The following is a 23,299-nucleotide window of genomic DNA, read 5'->3' as shown; positions in this document are numbered from 1 at the left end:
AGGCAGTTCTGAAGGCAAAAGGGGGTCAAACCCAGTACTAGCAAGGTGTACCTAATAAAGTCTATATAGTTAGTATGAACCAATGAGAGCTGAGAGCCACAAACAGGAAGTTGGTTTTAAACTCTGATTTGAACCACTCGCTGTAGTCTGAACTCATGAAGGACTAAACTCTCCTGAGCCACTCACTCCAGGTCTGATTGAAAAATGGCATCAGTTACGTGACCAACATGTAAATGCAGACAGGTGTGCTGTCTTTAAAGCGCAGGTGTGTCCCGTGCTGTCTCAGGTGGTTTGTTATGAAATGCGGCTCTCAGCTTTCAGTCTGGTGTTCAGTGGCTTATTCTTCAGACGGAGAGGACGAACCCAGCGTTCAGTTACTGGACACTAAAACATTCATGACTCTTGAATTGTGTTTTGTCATCCCACTTATGAGCTCGCTCAATGAATCCTGACAAAAGTAAAGTATAAAATATGAATTAACTGCTCGGCGGCATGTTGCCATGGAGATGGTTTAGCGTTCCTGCTACAGTCTTTTATCATCATTCTAACCACAATAAAAAACAGTGATTATTGTGAGACTATATGTGGGTATCATACCAAAATATTAACTACACACCTTGTCACAAGTGCTAAAGACATCATGGTGCCAAAATCTGCTCTGGTCCTTGTGCTGTTACTGTTTTATCATTAAAATAATGTGACTGCTTGGTCTCCAGTGACGGACCGTGAGTGCAGCAGCAGACAGAGATTAGCACCATTGTTGTCGTCTTTGACATTATCCCAGTTAATCCCCAACCTTCCTGAAGGTATTACTCACATGTCACATATGCCAGCAGAGTGTGTGAAGCAGTGGAGATTACAACTTCAGGGTTGCTTCACACAACAAACGTAAACACAACATTGAATAACAGCTGAACGCAATAAAGCATGAAGTGAAATCAAGTCAAAACAGGATAAAAGACGTAAAGGATGTAAAATCAGCAGCAAGGAGAAATGACTTCAACAATGCTTCCTCAATAAACTGTTGAAGAAGTGAAATAAACAGCGATTGGATGGATTGCTTTGAAATTTTGTAATATTGATATTTCCAAGTTAATGAAAAAAAGAGATTTTAAACTAAAGAAAGTAATTGTCCACCAAATTGGACCCAGACCTCCTGACCTTAAAGGGTCTGAGAAATACGGTAGTTTGGGACCTTCACGAGTCAAAAGCCACCTGCTCATGCAACTGATTGGAGAATCCAAAGAAAACAGGTATCTGAATAGCAAAATTTAAACCAGTAAAAGTAAAATACTTTATAAATAAAATTTAAGTAATCCAAAGGTGAAGGCTCTGTAGTGGGAGCTTTTGACACTGTGAATCATGACATACTTCTGAATTAACTCACTAACTTTCAGAGCAATCAACTGGCTGGCTTGCATCATATCTCAAATGTAGCGAGCAACACGTTAAAATCAATAAAAACATCCAATACCCTAGCGATCCAGTTGGGGTATTCCACAGGGCTCGATCCTGGGGTCTCTGCATCTCATCTCACCCTGAACCCTGAAAAGAGTGTGTGTGTTTTTCCATGAGATCGAAAGTAAAAGATACGCTTATAATCTAAACTGATATAAAGAAAGAGGAAATAAAGAAAGTCACCTTAAAAAGCTGAGGAAGATAGTAACGGCAAATCTGTTTTCAGATGATAAGACATCACATACAGCAGCACAGGCAGCTCTACTGTTCATGCATGCCATGATATTCTTAGATTTATCCTGTTGTGTTACTGTAAAAACCTGTTGCAAACAAGCTGCACAACTATACAATACAGTGAAAATAATGGAGCAAAAACAAATGAACTGACATCACTGTATAATTATGAAAAAGTACAAGTTGCTCAGTTATGACAGACTTTCTACAAACCAAATGATCAATCGAATAATTTAGAAAATAATCAGCCGATTAATCCATAATGAAAAGAGTTCAAAATGAGCTCCACCTCTGCAACAGTAAAATCCTGCTTTTATACTAATAAATGAATCATATTAATCTAATGATGCAATATTTAATAGCAGAACAGTCACAGGACATTTTTCTACATTGAGTGCTTTTACTTTTAATACTTTAAATACATTTTCCTAATTATACTTACATACTTTTACTTAATTAATATTTCAAGATTCAAGATTGCCTTTATTGTCATTGAGCATGGACATGTCAACCAAATTTGCATTGCAACCCCCGTGTTAGAAACAAAGATAATAAGAAAGATAATAAAATAAAATAAAGATAATAGAATAAAATAAACTAACATGAAATAAAAATATGCGTAAATGCATTAAAAATATACCAGAAATAAAAATATACTAAAACAATAAAGTATACCAAGAAATAAATAAAACATTTCAATGCAGGATTTTTACTTGTAGCAGTATTTTTACAGTGTAGCATTAGTACTTTTACTTTAGTAAGGGATGGTCACTGGATACTCAGTGCTTCCTCCACCACTGCTGAGGTGAGGTATTCTTTGAAGTCCATCATTTGCCCATGTGTCCCACCCTGGATGCTCTGATGTTCAGCAGAGCTTGAATAAAAGCCCTGCTGGCCCGGACAGCGCCCCCTGCAGGGAGACTCACGCCGCCCGAGACTATTTATCCACCTCGTGACGTCACGGGGCCGGTTTCCCAGGATTGCTGCGGGAGTCGGAGGCTGCAGGGCGGGGAGAGTGTGGCCCAGGCTGCCGGAGCGGACATCTATCATCTGGAGACACCCGGCACGGCTGTGTTTGGGACGTGCGCTTCCTTTCCTTGGATTTTTCTTTTCAAAAGACATCATTTCTTTAAAACAACCCGAGGAGTCCCGGGAGTTCACGCGCAAACGAGGTAGGCAACGCCGGCAGCCGTTTGCATGCACCGGCGAGAATTTATCGCAGCAAGACGGTGATGTTAGCTAGCTGACAGGCTACAACACACAGCGGCGTCCCGGTGCTAGCAGCGAGCAGCACAGGGAGGCTGTCAACACACTTTGTAGCTTTCCCAGGAGGAAAACCGTCAACACACAGCAGAGAGCTGAGGTACAAATCCTTAGCTAAGCAGTGCTTTACCTCGAACCACAATAGCCGCCAGGTTTTATCGTTCCTGCGCTCAGCGGTGCGAAATTTCATGTTTTTATCAACATATGTCGCGCTTGGATTTGTCTAGCTTTGTTGAGAGGAGTCTGCGCCAGACTTCCTTAAATTATCTGTCAATTTAAAGTTTTTGTTTGACAATCAACAGGGACACGTACATAAGTATATATCATCCAATACACATTTAAAGAAAATGCGATACTGTAAAATTCGGCATGTAAAGAAACCAGAGTGCCTCCTTTTATTTCAGTAGGGCTTCAACTTTTTCAGCACAGTCAACGACGCAGCCGTTGCCTCCAAATGGCGTTTTCTGGTCAAAGAACATAGCGGAAATATCCGGCAAACAATATTTAAAAGTTGGATTATGTGAAAAAGGTGACGCTCTGTGGTTTATATGCATGCCGATTTGACGAGAATTGTCTCACGAATCAGGAAAAGTGATGATTCATCGTTCATAGCGTGTGAGTGTGGCTGATAGGCAGCGCGATTCCAAATTCTCCGATTCTTTCAAGGAGGTTTGGCTCGGCGCGAGCCAGCTAGAGCGGCGCACGTATGGCAGCGAGCATTCAGCACGAGCCTCATTACATTAGAGGGAGCTCAAAGGGGACAGAGCTTGGCAGAATTCACTGGTGCGTTCATGACATGAGAGGCTGTGTTGTTGTACAGCAGCAGCACCAATATGTCAGATCCCACAATATAAGCACGGCTGCGGCCTGCCTGCACACACACACCCACCGCTGCTGCTGAGCCTGGGAAGAAGAATCAATGGACATGCTTTGCATGAGAAAAAAAAGCAGAGGGTGGTGGGTTCGGCCATTGTGATATTACTGCCTGGACGATAATAACAGATAGTGTGGCATCCTCAGAAGTCTGGATGCAGGGAACAAACTCGGGCAGTCCTGTGGTTTTATCTGTGTTGCATGATTACATAAGAGCTCTGAGTGCTCATTGTGTTTGTCCTGGGCTTGTTTTTTTTTATGCTGAAGCTGCTTTGAAATCACTGTTGTGGTCATTTTATTCTCCCAAAGCCTGACTCAAAAAGCACATTATGTTGTGCTTTTATTACATCCTGCACTGTCACTATAAATATTTCGTTATGGACGTACATGCAGCTTCTGGTATATTAACACCCGTGGTGTGAATTTATCACTCCCATAGTGCTGAGAATAGTTTTACTGTAACATTTATTTATTTAGGTGGGGGCCTCGCCACAGCAAACTCTCATTTCTAATGGGACTTTCGCTCCCTGCGCTTCTTCTTTTATGGCTGTATGGACTTATTGTACCTGAATATCATGACACAATAGCACTTCTTGGAACCAAGCCGTCCTTCCTGGGTTCAGGAACTTCAGGGATCAAAGTCCTCTTCAGGAAATGATCCTGAATGACTGCACGGTTATTGGATTAGCTGGATGACACTTAGCTTTCTTAGGGAAGCTGCTTTTTTTGCATATAGCCGAATAAAAGTAAGTGGTACAAAGGCAGAAGTCTGAACAGGCTTTCCTTTTGGCTGCAGAGATGTGACTGATGAAATGTACTTGGCATCCTGGTTCATGGCTCATGTCCAAATGTCAGGATAATCTGTTTATATGCATCTTCATCCACTTAAGATATCCTTGTATACAGGAGGGCGCTGATTCAGAAAACTGGTCAACCTCAGCACATGGCAGTAGACGTGTGAATGGTGCAGCACAGTCTGGATGTTAGTTCAGTGTTTTCTCTCTGTAAACGGCTGTATTGTGTCCTCACACACTGTACCACTGAGGAGGAAGCAGCTGGAGCTGTAAGAGCTTGAAACTGTCAGGAAAGCGAGTCAAGGAATTCCTGGAATATCCTGGAATTGTATTGTGGATGTAAGAGTTAGGAATTGTGATTAAGTCTTTGTGGAAGTTGGAGTATATCAGGCCTGAATGCTTGGCCCCTACAGCGAGGGGATCCGTTGGATCTGTTATGCTCTTGCTGTTATGCCTCCTATGCTGCACCTGTACAACCCCAGGTTACATTTGAAAAATGCATGTTTTAAAGTAAGTATGACAATGCAGATTCCCAGAGTGCATTTAAGTCTCGGGCACACCAGAGAGAGGCGCAGCGAATTCAATCTGCGCATCTTTGTGAAATATTTGGTTGGATCATTCTGCTGCAGCCGGCGAGCTAACTGCTAAGTCACTAGCCAGCCGGTCAGTCGTGCTTTCTGACTGAAATGATCTTTTTTTCTTTTAGAAAGTTTGCTGTTATTGGTTCTGCCTGCAGGCCGTCAGAGCAGCGATGAAACTGCAGACTGTAACTGTGTTTAAAATGTCCCAGTGTGACTGTTACATCACTTCACTCCTGCTCTCCAAGGCCCCGATTGGCTCTGTTATTTCTCCAGAAACCATTTCTGAGAGGACTGACCTGTTTTAATTGGCCACAAAATTCTCCTCACTGCCGATGATGGAGCAGGAGGGTTCACGCATATCTTGTTTCAGATGGAGATATATTAATGGAGGTGGTTATGGAGGGTTTGGGACCCCCCCCCCATCCCCCGTTAGCCTTTGTAATTAGGGGAATGTGAGCTGAATTAGTCATGCCACACTGAGCAGACCACAGACTCTTGTTGATGGCGATGAACAGTGTCAACTTACACGCCGTCTGGGAGCCCGGCCTCCTCGCTCCAGGGGGGGTGTTCTGGTCTCTGAGGGAGCTGAAATGTCCAGGATGGAGTTGACTTTGTTGCTGGATTGTGGTTCACACTCACTGCCGGATTACGAGTGAGCCAGGGCTCGTAAACAGAAGTCACGTGGACTCACATGTAGATCAGTTTTTTTGATTGGGCACCTGGAAATGCTGCTGCTGTCATTTTACCTTCATCAAGAAGTGGAGATCCGCTCATCAGCCTGTGCTACGCTTCAAATCACATCGTCTTAACTCTCATTTTCCCTACGTCGGCTTTCTAACACTCAGTTTTTCAAGCCAGAGGAACTGCTGGCTATCAAATGTCAACATGTGTGTCTTTATACCCGTAAACCTTTGCATTTTAGAACTTGTTTCCTGTAGTCGGTTCGGATTACCTCCTCACTCCAAATGAGAAACTACATTCCTCTTTAAAAGACGAGTTCAAATGTCGTTTAAATTAACATTATTTAGCCTTATAATCAAGAAATGGATTGACAGGGAATGGATGGAATAAACGTCTTGAATCAATTAACCATTTTTATAGTTTATGCAGTAAAAATCCTTAAAATAAAAGCTTCAAAAATATCATTAGTTTGCTCGTCTTTGCTGCATATTGTTTAGAAAAGAATTTAATTATGAAATATTTTGATAAAAATTCGATGAACAGTTCCTCGGCTAAACGAGCAGCTGATTAAATGAAGGGAGTGATGGATGGATCTGTCAATAACTCCTAAACCGAAGCACCAAATGGCATAGTTTATGGAGCGTAATTAATTCATGAAAGCACATCGTATATAAGATATTAATGCATATCAAAAGAACACGTGTATACCACTCACTGTATGTCTAATTTTACAGACAGCAGGCGAGCTTCAAGGCACAAGGCACAAATCTCACCTGTGCCTGCGCTGTTTAGTGGTGACGACACTCACCTTAATTTAATTAGCTGTCCCCCCAAGATTTTCCTCTCTTACCCGAGTTACCATCTGTTTACACTGAAAGCGTTAAGCCGACAGTCCGGGGTGTCAGTGTCCTGCTCAGTGACACTTAATCCAGACACACTGTTCACCTTTAGTGAGGGTTGAACTTTGACCTCTGGGTCACCTCTGAGAGTTTACATTTTAGCTCTTTGCTAATAAGTTTTTATTTTGTGGCAGCTTGTTGAGTCCTCTCTAAGAGGCTGATTTCTTTTATAAATCTGCTGTGTTTAGAGCTCCGTCAGCCAATCAGTCGCCTTAAATAACATTAGTTCCTGTCCTAAGAGGCCATGAAGCAACACCATAAGTGTTTCCAAGTTAACATTCAGATATTAGCTCACTCAGCTCCACAGAAACCTACAGTGAGAATAAAAAAACCTCTAATTTATCAGTTAAAGTGATAAATACTGCTCACTAATATTTTAACAAAGGGTGACCAGGACTTTTGAGTGTGGTTGAACTCTTTTTCGTCGTCGTGTTTGGAGACGTGATGCGTATTTTTAGCAGCGGACGCAGTCCTCACTGTCATCCCGTCGGGCCTTAATCACCGGTTTTCGTCTGGAGCAGCAGACCTGCGCTTCCTCGCACACGCTCCCTTCAGTCTGTGTGGCGCGCGTGTGGCCGAACCGCCGCGTCACGTCATGTCAGCATGCGAATGTACCCAGCCCATCATTATGGTGGCGACGGCTGTAACCGTGGCAACAGAGGGCGCAGCCATGCGCCCGCTCCCCCCCTGCAGGATCAATGTTTGTGACCTTTGAAACCGAAGGCCTCCCTGTATCCCTAATGTTGCTGCCCTGGTGTCACGCATGTTGCATTGTGGGTTATTCGATCTCGTGTTTTGGTCTGTCTGAATGTGTTTTATATTAAAATAAGATGATGAGAGCGGTGCATTGTGAAAAACTGTCCCTCCTTTGCTTCCAGCTGTTGGTGCATGCAGATTAGAGCTGTTGAGTCCAACATGAAGACGTGTGTGTTCGCTGAATGGAGCTGAAATGCTGTTTCCTTGCACTGATCTGTCACATTGCTCATTAGTTTCTGTGGCTTTACTCCAAGAGGACTTTGACCCGAGTTAATCCGGCTCTCTTTAACACTTCTCTTAAATATTCAAATGACACAGGAATACTTGTTTTTAGCTGCTGGCAGGGTTTTACAGCTCTGAACCTTGAACTCGTAACTGCTGCTTTCTTGTAATGTCGTTGTTGAGAGTTTGAGATCCGTCTTCAAACTGCAGCCGTTTTGGATCAAACTGTCAGTTCAGTACCTCTAAATGTTAAATGTATTTAGCTGCAACTGTTGATTGTTTTCATAATTGAGTATTTTAGCAATATTTCTAAAGATTAATTGAGTAATTGGATTAGAAACAGTAAATTATTGCTTATTTCAGTTTCTGTCATCATGGATTAATTGCTGTTTTATGTCTTGATTCATCAGTTAATTGTTTCGTCTATAAAAAGTCAGAAAATAGTGACAAACGTCATCACACCTTCTTAGAGCTCAACCTGATGTGTTCAAATTACTGTTTTTGTCAGACCAACAGTCCAAAACGTAAAGATATTTAGTTTGCTGTAATATAGAACAAGAAAAGCAGGAAATCTTCAGATTTTTGTGAAGAAGGAACCATCAAATTGTTGCCATTTCTGCCTAAAATATCAATAAATGATCAATCAATTATGTAAAAACTTGCAAATTGTTGTTCTGTTGATGGACTAAGCAATTAATCAGCTCAAGGGTAAACAGGAGAGAGGTGACATAGGTCAGGTTAAACGCCATCGAAAGAATCTTCTTCACACCCGATAAATGGCCAGTGCCCAAATTACTTTGATTGTCTCAGCTGATTGATTACTACCTGTCAGACGCCTACAGTATTTACAGCAGGAGTCTGATGAGAGTTTTTACCACTCAGATGAACGATATGGCATGAGCACACTGCAATACCTTTGTGGCGGCTAAGCTAGCAGGGCTAGCCGTAGCTTATCAGCACCATGGCGTGGTGGCTAGCAGCACAGTATTCAGTTGAGATACAGGTGGGAGCATCGTTGGAGGAAACGCCGTCTCTTCTTTCTTCTGTCAGCTACATTGACATCAGTGATTGAGTTTATGAAGTGTCCGTTTTTTAATGGCGTCTTCAGATTTTGGCGCACCGGGTCTCCTTGTGTCGTACTCTTTGGAGGTGTCTGAACCCAGATGTGTGTTGTTGGCCTCCTCATCCTCCTCCTCCTCCTTCCTCCTTTGTTTCTCTGAGTCTCCTGAGGCCTCGCTGGTGGTTTTCCTCTTGCATGTACTCAGCGATAAGGTCCAGGCAGTCAAACATTTAATGATCACTATCTGCCAGTTTGACTCAATTACATGAGCCTTTGTGCATCAGTTATGTTCAGATGTATCTGGAAGCATCGCTGGGCCAACGCAGTTGTTCAAACCCTCCTAAAGATGATGTTTGTGTGCGACAGTGGTTTTTATCCCTTTAACCATCAGCTGCATAATAGAGTTCCACGATCAAGTCAGTCTTTGTATCAGGGAGTTTTTGTGACCGTGTTGGCACCAGTGGACGAGGAAAGCTGGTATTTTACACCATTTAACCAGAACCGAGCTGTTACGGTGGCTTTGTGTCCACTTTTCCTCAGAACATTTCTAATATTAGCACTGTCTCATCCACATCACAGCAGTCCTTTCCTTCAGATGTCCTCTGTTTCCTCCGTGTTATATTTAGCAGTTAACGGTGCACAGCCAGTCCTCCGCTGGTCCTCCACACTCGGTTGCTATGAGATTTGTTACACAACTGCACGTCTTCCTCACTGGAAATGTTCAGGAGAAACCAGTTTCAGGTTGATTTTTCTGTAATGCAAACACAGAGTGTGTGTGTGTTTTCCCAAGATGCCTTTGGCTGAATACGTTGATGCAGCTCTGGTCTTTTGATCCGTGTTGTCCTCAGTGTCTCTCTGGTCTTTCGGTGTCTCTGCGGAGGAGACGCCAAGCTAAACACTTCCTCTCTTTCTTTTTAGGGCGTCTGCATTATGTGCCTGTCTGTCAGGCCTGTTAAATAATCTGCTGCGAGGAAGTGACCGCATAGAGGACAGATTACCAAGATCATGAAAAAACACAAGGGTCAGAGAGGACTTTCAGCCTGACGCTGAAAAGTCAGGACGGAAACAAACCTTTAACTGTCAGAACTCTGGAGCCACTTTCAGTATTTGATCTGTCAGACTGATTTCCGGAAGACAAAGAAAACCCCAAACTGCAAAGACTTCCATAATGACCCAACCTTATCAGCCACAGATGAGGCGGACTGTGACTGCGGTTTTTATCTCTTAGTTCTTCTTCATACTGACAAGATAAAATAGGTTGTTTGTCAGTACCTCCCAAAACATCCCACGTGACCTCTGCAAAAACAAGTTGAGGCGAGTGAAAGTACTTGGTTAAGATTGGGCCAAGATTTCGGTCATGGTTGAAAGAAACCAACTAGAACTGTTGGCAGGAGATGAAGCTGACACGAGTCGTTAAAAGTGTGTCTTGTATCCGGGTGTGATCCAGATGGATTTAATATGCTTCCTGGTCCGCCACATCACAAACTTGATTGCAGTCCATCTTTGCTTTTTCAGGCTTTTCAATGCACCTGAAGCTGTTCGGTAACTAAAACAACATTAGCTTGCTAGCTAGCAACCGTTAGCTGCAATGAGCACACGGATGACTCACATTGATGGACTTGTCTTTGCAGGCTCTCACTCATACTGGGTTTAACTTTAGCACAGTGGACCATCAGGACAGGCCTCACGAGTGGAAAAATCCACCGTCTCCACATATCGCTTACTGACGTAGTTCCAGTTTATAGGAGTAAAGATTACTTAAAGTAATCTTTACTCCTATAAACTGGACAGATACATTTACACCTTTTCAACACCTGGCTGCAGTGTGTCTTAAAGGCGATGGTTTGAACAGGCGGATTTTAATCTGTTTGGATGCGTTTATACTTGGTGTTATTGTGTGAATGAGTTCTAAGGCTGAAGATATTCTTGCTTTTTAACCACGTGTTCGCGTCAACAACCGGCTGCAGCGTTTACGTGTTTGTTCACATGCTTGCCTATGTACGCGGCACTGGAGGACACCACTAGAGGGCACACCAGACAGCTCTGAGCTGATTTGCATGATGTAAACAATAAACATGGAGACACTTAAGGGGGTTACTATTTTATTGATTCTGAGATTACGGCAGAAAAAGCAACAAAGTCGGTATCGTAGATCGTATCATACATTTGTCTAACAGCTATAGTCAGATCTCAGCTTTTAAATTAACATTTAACATGATGCGGTCAGTTATATATATATAAAGAGTTATAAAATATGATGCATTGTTCCAATTTAAACAATCCTGCTGTATATAAAGTAGTTAAAATTTGCTTCATCGTGACACCCTGCTGCATAAAAATGCTGCTTAAATGCTAATGCATCAATAATGATAATCCAACAATAGCAACAAGGCCGTGTTGCACAATGAGTACTTTCACATTTCATACTTTGGCACATTTTTGTTTTACTCGATAACACTTATGCACCTTTACTTGAATAGAGTATTTTAAATCGTGCTGTTACTGCTTTTACTGGGATCTGAATTCTTGTTCCACAACTGAGAACCAGTTTCTATCCAGTTTTTGTTGTTGTTCCTCTTGAGAACATCAGTCTGATTACTCATGCTGTTACCGGCTACACCTGGGTAACACCCCATAAGGCCGCAGTCATCTGCTGCTGACCGCTGAAGGTTTTAAAGGCAGCATCGGCATGAATGAGTTGGATCTTGCTGTCTGTTTCTGGGATTTTAAGGGCGACCTTTGTGTCACAGCTTGACCTCCGCACTACTCATCTGCCTGCAGACTGAAAGAGGGAGCTGTGAAAAGAAAAACACCTCCTCACTGCTTCCAGCATTCAAAGAGAATCCTTAATACGCTGCAGAGGACGAGGCCTTCAGGCTCCTTGTGTAATGTACAACTTCTCAGCTGCTTATGACACATTTTATTGGCGTTAGACTTCGCCTTCAGGAGGATGACTCTCGTCAATCTTTAAACTGCATTACAGGGAGTTTGTAAAACGTCAGCACTTAGGAAATTCCTCGACTGTGCTGAAGTCATCAAAAAGCAGCTCTGGCCTGGTCACAGAAGGAGACGTTCGATCTCTGAGGCCCGATATCGATAACGGAGAGCGAGAAAGAAATGATTTCTAGCAGTTAGTCTCGAGCCTGTTCTGTGTGTTTGCTTCTGTTGGGGAGTGCCTTAGTGAAAGGAATCACCTGCTAATGTCCTGATCCTTTAACACACCCTGTGGGCTGTGGTGAGTGTGTGCCGTGGGTGGGGCAGCAGCTGCTTAATCACTTCAAAGAATGCTGCCCAACATTCATGAGTCCCGACACAACAGAGTTTTCAAAAGAAACCACGAAGCTCAAACAAACAGAAAGTTGAAAACGTCATCGGTCTGTTTGATCACAAGCCAAAAGGTTTGTTTGTTTCCTGACTCACAGTATTCACACAGAGCTGGATTTGGCACGACGCTTCCTGCTGCTGCTTCAAATTAAAAGCACTCTGTTGTCAAAACAGGTTGGTGGCTTTTATTGTGAAGAAGCCACAGGAAACTTTCCATTCTTGTGAACATGATAACTCAGGAACGTCTGGAGGAAATTTGGCATAAACTTTCACCTTTCACTGATTGCATTTTCCTGATCATAGGTCAAAGGTCACTGTGACCTCACAAAGCACATTTTTGGCCTTAATTCAAGAATTCTTATGATAATTATGACAAAATTTCACACAAATCTCTCATAGGATAAAATGATAAAGTGATAATATTTTACATCTGAAAGGTCAAAGGTCAGCTTCACTGTGACATCATGATGCTCTGCAGAAACACTTTCCTGTCCATTAGTGTCTGATGATATAAAGACTTATCAACATTTTAATGATCTTCTCTTTAATACGAGAACTTGAAAGCATCAGCTCTTTTTGTGCTTGTTTGTGGACAGTCGTTATACCTGCCTTCTGTAAGTGAAGGTGCAATGATGTAAGCTGAGTGATTCATGAGAAGATCACTTTACATTTCAGACAACACCACACATTTAGAGCCGCTCTCTACACCCACTTTTCCATTTCCTGAAATGTCACGATGCAGCTGTGTGGGAGAGGGAGCAGGACACATGAGGCTTGTTAACAGAAGATAGAATCATTACGCCAGCTTGTGTGAAGATAACCAACATGTAGGCCATCAGCTGTACAAAGTTCAAGTTCATCAGCCCCATCAGAGGAAAGAATGAGTCATTGCGGCGAGCGACGGGGCATCATTTCTGCATAATTAGAGAATAAATGATCAAACCAAGCAGCATGAGGCCGGTAGCTGATGTTAATTATCCACCAGAGAGGCAGATAAAAAACACAGGCTGGAAATGTCAGATATCTAATGAGGTGTCATTACTTTAGATCAGAGGGAGTAAATGATGTATGATGAGGAGTTTACTGCATCTGACCCTCACACCAACAGGCTGATTTTATTGTCTAGTATTGGTTTATCACACAGGTATTGATGTCAGCTTGTGGTGGTGGTATCGGCTGTTTTATCTCTATTTTTGCACCTCCAAACAAATTTCCTCCTCCCCACCGGACTGGCAGAGAAAACTTGGGTGTGGTGGAGTATCCCCTCCCCCTCCATTAGCCGGCTGATGTGCCCTTGAGCAAGGCACTTAACCCCCCTATATGCTCCCCGGGCGCCTGATGCGGCAGCCCACTGCTCCTGTGTGTTCACTGCATGTTGCATGTGCATGTGTGTGTTTCAAGTGCAGTGATGGGTGAAATGCAGAGAAGAATTTCCCAGTTTGGGATCAATAAAGTGAATAATAAAAAAAAAAAAAAAAATTCAAAGCCTCATGATAAGTGAGTAAAAACTCAAAGTAAAACAGCAGACTGTATTATAATAATAAGGATGTAATTATATTAAATTTGCACATTAATATTAAAGCTTAATACTTTCATTCAAGCCCCCTGTTCAAAATTTGCTTTTTTTTTGGGTTAATTTTTCTGAAAGTCAATTTCGATCCTGAAGTTTCAATTTATTTTGAAATAAGAACCAATTGTACCAAAAATGCAATGCAAACATCTGCTAATATATCACCACAGTTTGTTATTCTCTAATATTAATACTGAATACCTCCAAACTCCACACCATGACTTTCTGCTTTGGACTGCGACTCATTATTGTCCTTATTGATCAATTTGCAGTTTGTTCTCTTCATTGGAAACAGTAGAAAATGTCTTGTTTTGTTGGAGCAGCGCTCCAAAACATCAGTATGTTCAGTTTTTTTTTATAATAGAGGACAAAGGCAAGCAGCAAATCCACACATCTGAGAAGCTGGAGTGAGGGAGTTTGTCACATTTTTCCTTGAATAATAACTTCAAGGATTAATTGGCTACCATAGATCGCCTGTCATTCCACTAATTGATTAATCCATTTTAGCTGGACTTAAATCCACAGTATTTATCTCCAGCGGTTCCAGTGGAGGCTGATGGTTCACAAACAAGTGGTCCAAAGATTGAGCGGTGCGGTTTAATTTTAGGACGAGGCTTTTTAGCCGGCTGTGTCTTTGTTACTGTCAATCTGCCCTCTGGGTTATTGTCCCTGAACACATCACAGGCTCTGTGCTCACCACGTGACGTGACTGATCGGTCATGACAGTGAGCTCTCAGTGAGCGACGCCGCCGCTCCGACAATCAGCTGTTTGTCAGCGGAGGAGTGGGTCGACACACATAACTGCGGGCCGATTCACACGGCGCTTCCTCCGCTGCTGCGAAATGTGTCGTCCTCTCAGACGTACAAAGCAACAGCTGCTGCAGTTTGCTTCCACTGCTGCTCTTTATGTTCGGATCTCGAACGCGTCCTCTGCTTTTAAAGGATTTTCTGTTGCGGAGAGAATCCGCCCTCAGTGCCTTGAACGCTGCTGTGAGCTGCTGCAATTGTTTGCTCCGGCAGCTCCAGTGCAGTCGGATGTGTCTGAAGCAAACAGAGGGGGAACTTTCCAGAGTTGTTCTTTTGCATCAACCTTTAAAAGGGCACTGATTTTACATGTCAGAGCAGAGTTGTTGTCTGTGGCTCTGGACCAGGTTTGATGCGTCTCTAAGCTCAGCCTGGGCTTTGAGCAGTGGTGCAGTTTGGGAGCGTGTCAACTGACGGGGTTGAGAAATCGATCGAACCCAAGCTTCATAGTGCAAGAAGAGGCGTTCAGGTGCATAGTGGGAATGAAGGAGGCACCGTTCTCCCTGTCGCAAGCCAGTGTAGCATTAATGATTTATTTTAAGGTAAAATAGTTGCATAATTTTGCTTTAAGTGCACATGTCACCACATGAGCGACCGTCAGACGGTCAGGAGGTCTGTTGTGTTTGTGAAGGCTGTTAAAAAGTGTGTGACACAGTAATACCTCCTGTAGTTACTGCTGTAGTACTACTGTACAGTACTGCTCCCTGTTTGTCATTATTAATAAGATGCAATAAAACGTAGGAACAAAAAAAATAATTTTGTCCTAAACTACAGGGAATCCCGAGGCCATCAGGGCAGCCCCCCCTTCAGCCTCACTCTTCACCCAGAGTTTGGTCCTTGTCTTGGCCTAAGTGGTCTTCCGCACAGCTCTAACGTTCAGTAAAGGATGCTGAACAGGCTCTGATTTGCTTTTAATGCGTCTGTGTGAAAAAAAAAAATTCCACAGAGCAAAGACGACCTGCCGGCGTGACTTCGTCCCAAAATAATCGCCCACTGTTTGACTCGAGTCTAACTCATAGCCGGGCCCGCTCGTTCAAACAGACTCAGCTGAGAGGATGAATCAAACATTGTTCACGTCGTGGGAAAATTTACATGAACTGATGCTCATCACGCTCACATTCACACTTGTTCGGCTTCAGCGCATCGAGGCAGCTGCAGACTGGAAAGATGAGTTTTGACAACCTTTCTTTATGCACCGATGCTTCAGATACGCTGACTGTCCCTAGAAAAGTCCCTCATTTATATTGCTTCTCATATAAATTATATTGGATATTTTATATTTGCAGTATCCATGTTAAATCATTTGTCAATCTGTGAAGGAATATGTTCATTTACACCTTTTATTCCAGTTCTGAATTGTCCAAATTTCATCTTTTTGAGGTGAAGTGAGATAATGTAGAACCACAAACCTGCAAAAAACCCTGTTAAATAATGATGATCCTGTCCGGAGTCAGAAATCTGATATGACGTCATGTTTTGCTGCCTATCTTCAGTGTTCGGCTCAGGTGTCACGGCAGAACCAACCGCTGGCAACTATTTTAACATCAGTGTGTTTCCAATTTCCAAACACATTCAACCGTGTCGGTCTGCCACTTTGGTCCAGACTGGAATATCACAACAACTATTAAATGAATTACCATGAAATTTTGTGCAGGCATTCGTGGTCCCCAGAGGACGAGTCCCTCTGACTTTGGTCATCCTCTGAGTTTTCCTGTAGCGCCACCATGAGGTAGACATTTTTGGCCTTCAGTGAAGTGTCTCATCAGCTACTGGATAAATTGCCATGAAATGTGGTTCATGCTCCCCTCAAGATGAATCAAAATGACTTTGATGATCACTTAAGTTTTCATCTAGCGCCATCATCAGGCCGACTTTTTCAGTCTTTATTTTTTTATTTGCGTTTATGACCAAAATCCTACAGGACTAATGGCTCCCATCAGCTACAGCTGTACTTTGTGTTTACTGCTGATGAAGCATGCTAACACGCTAACCTGAGATGCTGGACATAGTAAATATTACGCCCGCTAAACAAGACCATGCTAGCATTATCATTGCAAACATTAGCATTTACTGCAGCCTCACAGAGCTGCTAGCATTAGCATGGCTGTAGACCTTGTTGTAGCTGCATCGTTGTACACATCTGTGTGGAAATCAAACGTTTTCCTATCACTGCTGATGATCAAAGATGCCGAAACAACAGTCTTGTGGGTAAAACAGGAGACGTGGCGTACAGGTTGGCTGCACTGTGAATAACACGTGTCTCAGAATCGTATGTGAGGTGTACAGAAGGACAGACATGAGTAAAAATGTTGAGTATTTTGACTAGGAATTAATTAATCGTGATTAATCGTTTCGGTCATTTTTGAGAATTTCTCTTCAGCTTCTCAGTTGTGAGGATTTGCAGTTTTTCATTGTTGATTGTAAATTAATATAATTTTTAATGTTTTGGACTGTCGGTCAGACAAAACAAGACGTTTGAGGATGTAAACTTTGGCTTCAGAGTATTGGACAAGCATCAGTTGACCTGCGTGTGTGCAGGATCAGTGTTATTAAAAGGGAGTGGGAGGAATTTAAAGGTGTGAGCAGCTGATAAAGAAGCTTCTCACAACCTGAGCTGGTTGATTTTAATGCATGTGACCGTTTAACTAAAGAAAAACCAACTTATTCTGCCAGTTTATTTGCATTTTCTTCCTCTAATTATTGTGTTCACTCACTGTTCCCCCAGTCCAGAATCTTAAAGCCAATGTAGCGGCACCTCCATTAGCATAATGCTTGTGTGTCTGCTGGACCAGTAACACTGTCTGAGTCGCACTCTGATGCCTGCTTTGGGAATCAGCAGCAGATTTTCACCTCTCCGCTCTGTTTGCATCTTTAATTTTTCACCTGACTGAGGATGTTAATGGAAATGATGTTCCGGAGGAACGCTGACAGCTCCATACATGTTAGCTGTGAAGCCTTCGCTCGCAGGATTTTAATATTTAGGCCAGCGGCTGCAAATAGATTGTACCATTTTAGTTGAAGGCTTTGGTAAAAAAAACAAAACACTTTAATGTGATCTGAGTGCTGCAGTCGAGGCTCAGCTCCGCCATTAGCTGACTGGTGCTGGTACTTTGTGCTTTCTGCCCGAGCCGCTGCAGACCAGACGGATCAGCCGTCTCCACAGCTGGAGGTGTGTTGGTGAAACCAGAAATAATTGGATGAGACTTTTGGATTACAAATTCAGCTCATTCGGGTCAAATTTAGCGTGGAGTCAATTATGCTTTCGAAGTTTAATGCCAGAAAATGTAAGTTTGAAGTCATGAATTCACCCTCAGACCATCGGGATGGTGAACTGATCCAGGTTCCTCAAGTACACTTTACATTTTCATTGACTGGAAAAACATCACACGGTCCACCTGAGCACTGGGCCAAGCTACCGACAGTGTGTATTAATACTTCTATTAATATTACATTAAGTATATTTATAGTTATATATATAGTATATATAGTTATATAGTATCATTTATATATCTCCTCTTGTATTCCTCAGTGTTACTCCTACTCTAATTCTTACTCTTTATTGCACAGTATACTACTACTACGCACATCACTGCACACATAGCTGTAACAATTAATCGATTAGTTGTCAACTATTTAAGTTAATCTGTAACCATTTCCATTTGAGTATTTTTTTTTAGAAAACAAAAGTCAAAATTCTCCGATTCCAGCTTCTTAAATGTGGATATTTTCTTTATGAGGACATCTGAAGACGCCATCCAGGGCTTTGGGAAGCACTAGACTTTTTTCCCCATTTTCTGAAACATTCTCTGGTTCAAGCTTCTTAAATGTGAGGATTTTATGCTTGTTTTTGTTTTACATCATTTTAAATGGAATATCTTTGGGTTTTGAACTGTCGGTTGAACAAAACTTGTACATAGATTGTACAGTTAACCGAAAAAATAACGAACAGATTTATTCCTGAACGCAACGTTTGGACCCAAGCTTCTGGCTGCGTCCTCCCTTCATTACTGGCAGAGTTCAGTGGGGTTATTGTTTGATGAAAACAGCCGCCTGCTGCTGCTGGAAGGAAGTTGATGAGAGCGCTGAGACTGAACCAAAGATATGAGCTGTAGTGAATATTAGAAACAGTCATTAGTACAGCGTTAAATGCGTGTGTTTACAAATGTGCCAAACAGAGCAGTGTTGTGATGTGTTCAAGGCCGCAGTTTCTGTTGAAGTGAATGCCTCACCACAACAGTATCATCATACTGTTCAAACTGCTGTTTCACTGCATGTCTCCTTCAGGACGTGTAATTTCCCAGGTTGCATGAACACAGCCTGACACTATTAACTGGAGCGACCCACATTATAACCTCTGTGATACGTTTGTCCAGGCGGAGGTTTTACTGGTGCTGCTGAGGCCGGTGCAGCAGCTCAGGAGGGGATGAGGAACTTGTGGTTTCGCAGCTCGCGGTGCTGCATTCAGACCGTATCAAAGCTCTTTATGTGACTGTCGGACTGAACCTTTTAACCTGATTGTTCCGGAGAAATGTATCAACCAGCCGGAGTAGTTCATGATGTAGAATTGTGATATAGATTGGAGGCTGATGGTGAAAGCTGTTTGGCTGACACTTCCAGCCCTGCAGCAGCAGCAGCACTGCAGACATTTGTAGTAATGAATGTTCCCTGCGGGAGTATTAAATATTTTCATTAACCGGCTACATTCACTGAAGTATACTGGAGTATGAGCTTCTTGCCCTTTACTTTTCATGCTGTGTTTACTACATTTATTAGTAGTTACTTTAAAAATGAGTATATTATAATCAGCTCATAAACTAAGATGCACTGTTTTAAATGAAAAATACATTTTGACTGTTTTTTTGTATTTTAACACAGTTGTATTTCAGATATTAGAAAATATTAACTTTGATGCCTCTGCATTGACGACGTGTGTCTTGCATTGGGGTTATCAGTGTGAGGCTGACAGTAGAGCAGAGGGATGCTGACATTGCATTTCATTTTCAGTTTGAAGCATTGTTTTGTATTGTTTTTTGTCTTTATTTGAAGAATCCTGGTGAGTCTTCCTGTTCAGGTTGTGTTTGCTGTGGAGGCACCACTTCACTCTGAAATTGTTTTTTCATTTATGTATCATCATTGAAACAGTGAGTCGAGTCTCTCCAGACTGGGTTCGTCAGGAAAGAAGATGGATAGATACTGGCCTCCTATCTTTGTGATTCTTCCTGGTCCTCAGTTAACCGTTTGTCAGTGCAGCTTCCCTCTCAGTGAGGACTGAATTTAACATCCTGGTCTGAGAGTCCATGACTGCAGAGCTGTGGGTCAGATGACACTCGCAGATAGTCGCTGTAACCCGAATTTCACACCAGGAGTGACTCATCAGCCTCCATCAGTCCATTCGACTCCAAGTCTGTCCCCCATAATGTCTCGAAGTGGTCACAACCAGCTGTCCTGTCAGCAGCAGAGAAAACTGTCCTCATATGAACTTTGATATTCGACAATCTCTTGGCTTGATTTAGATTTTTTAGTTTTATGAATGAATATGTTGAAATGGTTGTAGGGAATCATAATTTACTTAATTTAAATGTTTGACTAGTTGCTACCTGGCCTCTACCTACACATTTTTTCTAAAACCCTGCCTATGTAAACAACTGACCTCACCTTTTATATAATTCTATAGATCTCGTGCTTCATAAATAACTCATGTTAAGCTTTTAATAATCTGTTGCATGAACTCAGACTGTTGACAGTTCACACACACACACACGTATTGATTTACACACATTACTGGTAAAGCAGTATTTGATCTGCTGCCTGGCACTGAACAGTTAGACGATTGATTTTAGTGAAACAGAGCCGTCCACCTTCAATGGTCCCTGTTTATATCACAAAGAAATGCATTCTGCTGCTCCGTTCGCTTGGGTTTTACAGCCCTGACAATGAGTTACCAGCAACCTTTGAGCTGCATTCAGATGTTGAACAGTCAGGCCTCAGACGTCCCTGAATCAGGCTGAAGCCACACAGTGTTCAGGCCCTTTTACACTCTGTTCAGGAAGGAGTCCAGGTGAGAAACTCCTCACGTTTATCTGCACAAGATGGCTTATTAAACTAAAACCACAGTTTTCCTAACCTTAACCGTAACCTAATTGGCATGTGCAGATGTTCAAGAAATGAATGATTAGGATTTTTAAAAAGTTGTAAGTGAATATAATGCAGGGTTGTGCAGATATCAGCCCTATATAGTATTTTATGTTTTTCCTGTTATCAATAGAACCCATGAAAAGAACAAAACCAGCAATAAAAAAAACCTTATTTTTAATTCAATTTTTAAAAGTCTTTTTTCTTCTTTCAAAGTTTTTATCAAACAAACAGGAGGACATTGTGAATTTCTTGGGGACTATTTTCAGTGGCGGATGAATCCACGTTTGGTGCTCTAGTGAGTATTTGGGGCAGCAGGACGGTGTGCATGTGTGTGTAGGATTGAGTCAAAATAAAATACAATGTGTGTGGTCATGGTGATGAAGGAACGTGTCAGAGCAACAATGAGGCCCATTGATGTGTTTTTAATAGTTTTTTGACAACAATGGAGCTCTGTGGCAAAGACGAAGAAGATCTATGAGGCTGTGATACTCACAGTACTTGTTAGTAGATACATTCAGAGCTGGTTTTGGGTCTTTTCGTGGGATTTATTGCTGAAAAAAGTTCTTCTTTAAACTCAATTTTGAAAACGTCTGAAAAGCCTTCAATCTGCAGCTCAAGGTTGCCTCAACACAAAACACGATCGATGCAGCTTTTGTTGTCGCCGTGCTTGAACCGGTGACCTTTTAGCTACAGGGCAGAGTCTCTAACCTTTACACAAAAACATCCGCACAGTGTAACCAGACAGTTTCTGCTCACTGACACAAATACAAACTCAAACTCTTGCTCTCTGCTGTCATGTAGAGAGTGATGAACATGTGAGCTGCTGAAGGAATCAAACCTGTCAGAGTTATAGCCGTTATCAGGCTGCGCTTATGAAAGAGACAGTTGTAGTCAGACGGTTACGGTTTAATATCCCAAATTGAATTTGATAGCCTCTTAGTGTGATAGTGCTGAGCTCTTGGGTAATTATTTTACGTTCCCACAGAAGTCTTAGCTCTGTTATTAGGTTTGCAGTTTGGCGGGAAGCCACCATGTGAAGAGAGAGCTGCCGAGCGTCGTGTGAGCAGCTTCTTGTTATGTGGATGGAAACCGTAAGACACGACTTGGCTCAGGGTCTCAGATCTTATTGGCATCCGAGTCGCTGCTCAGCGAGGCTGGCTCCTTCATATATCGCATAACAGAGTCAGGATGCTCTCGTTGGCATTAAACGGAGCAGATTGAGAAGTGGTTGGCTGTTTCTGGTTGCTGGACAGTCTCTGATCATCACCGATCCTTTAGATACTAATCTAGCGCTCGTTAAACGTGTTAAACTCATAGATTCTGCTGCGTTTGTGTTCCTGGGATTTCTGAGGCCTTGGCCTGTAAACCAGCATCATCTGCAGCCCTGACTTCCCCACACATTCATCCTGACTGAAGAAAGATCTCTGACCTGGAACACAGTGTGCATGTAAACACTCTGGTCCAGGGGGGTGGAGGCTTGTTTTTCCTGTTCTCTTACACATGGTGGTAGTTTGTGGTCTGTTCTCCCTCCGGCTGCTTGTGTTCAAGGAGACAACAGAGGTGGGAAGTAATGAACTATAGTAGTAGTGTTCATTAGAGTCTGGTTTTCAGTATAATGTCCCGAATCAATGAATGCTGGAGTGCATGCTGGCGGTGTAACACCCCGGGATGGCAGCGTCAGTTGCTCGGTCCACCTCTTTTGGTCCAGATTGAATTTAATCTCAACAAATGCTGGATGGATTATTGTGAAAGTTTGTTCAGACGTCCATTGAGGAGGATGAATCCTGCTGACTTTGATGATCCTCTGACTCTCCATCGAAGTACCAGTAAAACCAACACTCCCATCAGCCTCAGCAGCGCTTTGTATTATTATGCAACAAAGATGGCGACCATGCTAAGCCTTCTGAACACCAGCATCTTGACATTTCCATTAGCATGCTAATTTTAGCATTTAACTCAAAGTGTTGCCTCATAAAGTTTAAGGCTGCAACTAATGGCATTAATAATGATAATAATATGAATAATGGAACGTATTAAGCACCTATCAAGACAAAACTAATACTTACTATCATTATTGATTATCCTAGTGTTTTTTATGGTTGGCCACTGAATTACTAGATTGAAAAAAATGTTCGAAAATAGTGGAAAATATGAATCTTAATTTCCTGGTACCCAAAGGGACGTCTTCAGATGTTTTGTTTTGTCCAACCCACAGTTCAAACCCCAAAGATACTGAGTTGATATGATAGAGAACTGTAATAAATGGAAATGACTGGTATTTCTCTTTGATACATGGCTTAAACGATTGAGTTGTGGATGTCAGAGGGCACACGTGCCCTGAGTTTTCCATGTGAGTGTCAGAGGTTGTCCCAGAGGGAAAGACCTCATTCTGTTCCAGCATCACCGCAGTGACACGAACGGCTGCTGGTTTTACTCAATAACGCTGTGATCGGTTTGTTGGCCACCACAAAGCCCCAGAGAGCTCGGAACACATACGCGTCGATGCAGCTTGTCTGTCGTCCACAGTTTGAGGATCGCTTCGATTTCTGATATTCAATCATTCATCTCGTGACCACATAATTACTACTGTTACACGTGTAGGCAGGTTAATCCAACATTAAAACATCTTTGGAAAGTAAGAAAAT

General features: G+C 42.4%; 1 protein-coding gene across 4 annotated transcripts in view; it reads left to right on the top strand.

Annotated features, from left to right (window-relative positions):
* Positions 1–2,708: 2,708 nt before the first annotated feature.
* Positions 2,709–23,299, top strand: part of myo6a (myosin VIa) — a 134,091-nt gene continuing 113,500 nt past the window's right edge. For all 4 annotated transcript variants that reach the window (XM_041958170.1, XM_041958169.1, XM_041958168.1 and 1 more), the window contains exon 1: positions 2,709–2,864. The gene's annotated coding sequence lies outside the window, so the exon portion shown is untranslated. The remainder of the gene's footprint in view (positions 2,865–23,299) is intronic.

This window comes from Chelmon rostratus, chromosome 18 (assembly GCF_017976325.1).
Source record: "Chelmon rostratus isolate fCheRos1 chromosome 18, fCheRos1.pri, whole genome shotgun sequence".
Classification (NCBI taxonomy): Eukaryota; Metazoa; Chordata; class Actinopteri; order Chaetodontiformes; family Chaetodontidae; genus Chelmon; species Chelmon rostratus.
This window is presented reverse-complemented; position numbering and strand designations above follow the sequence as displayed.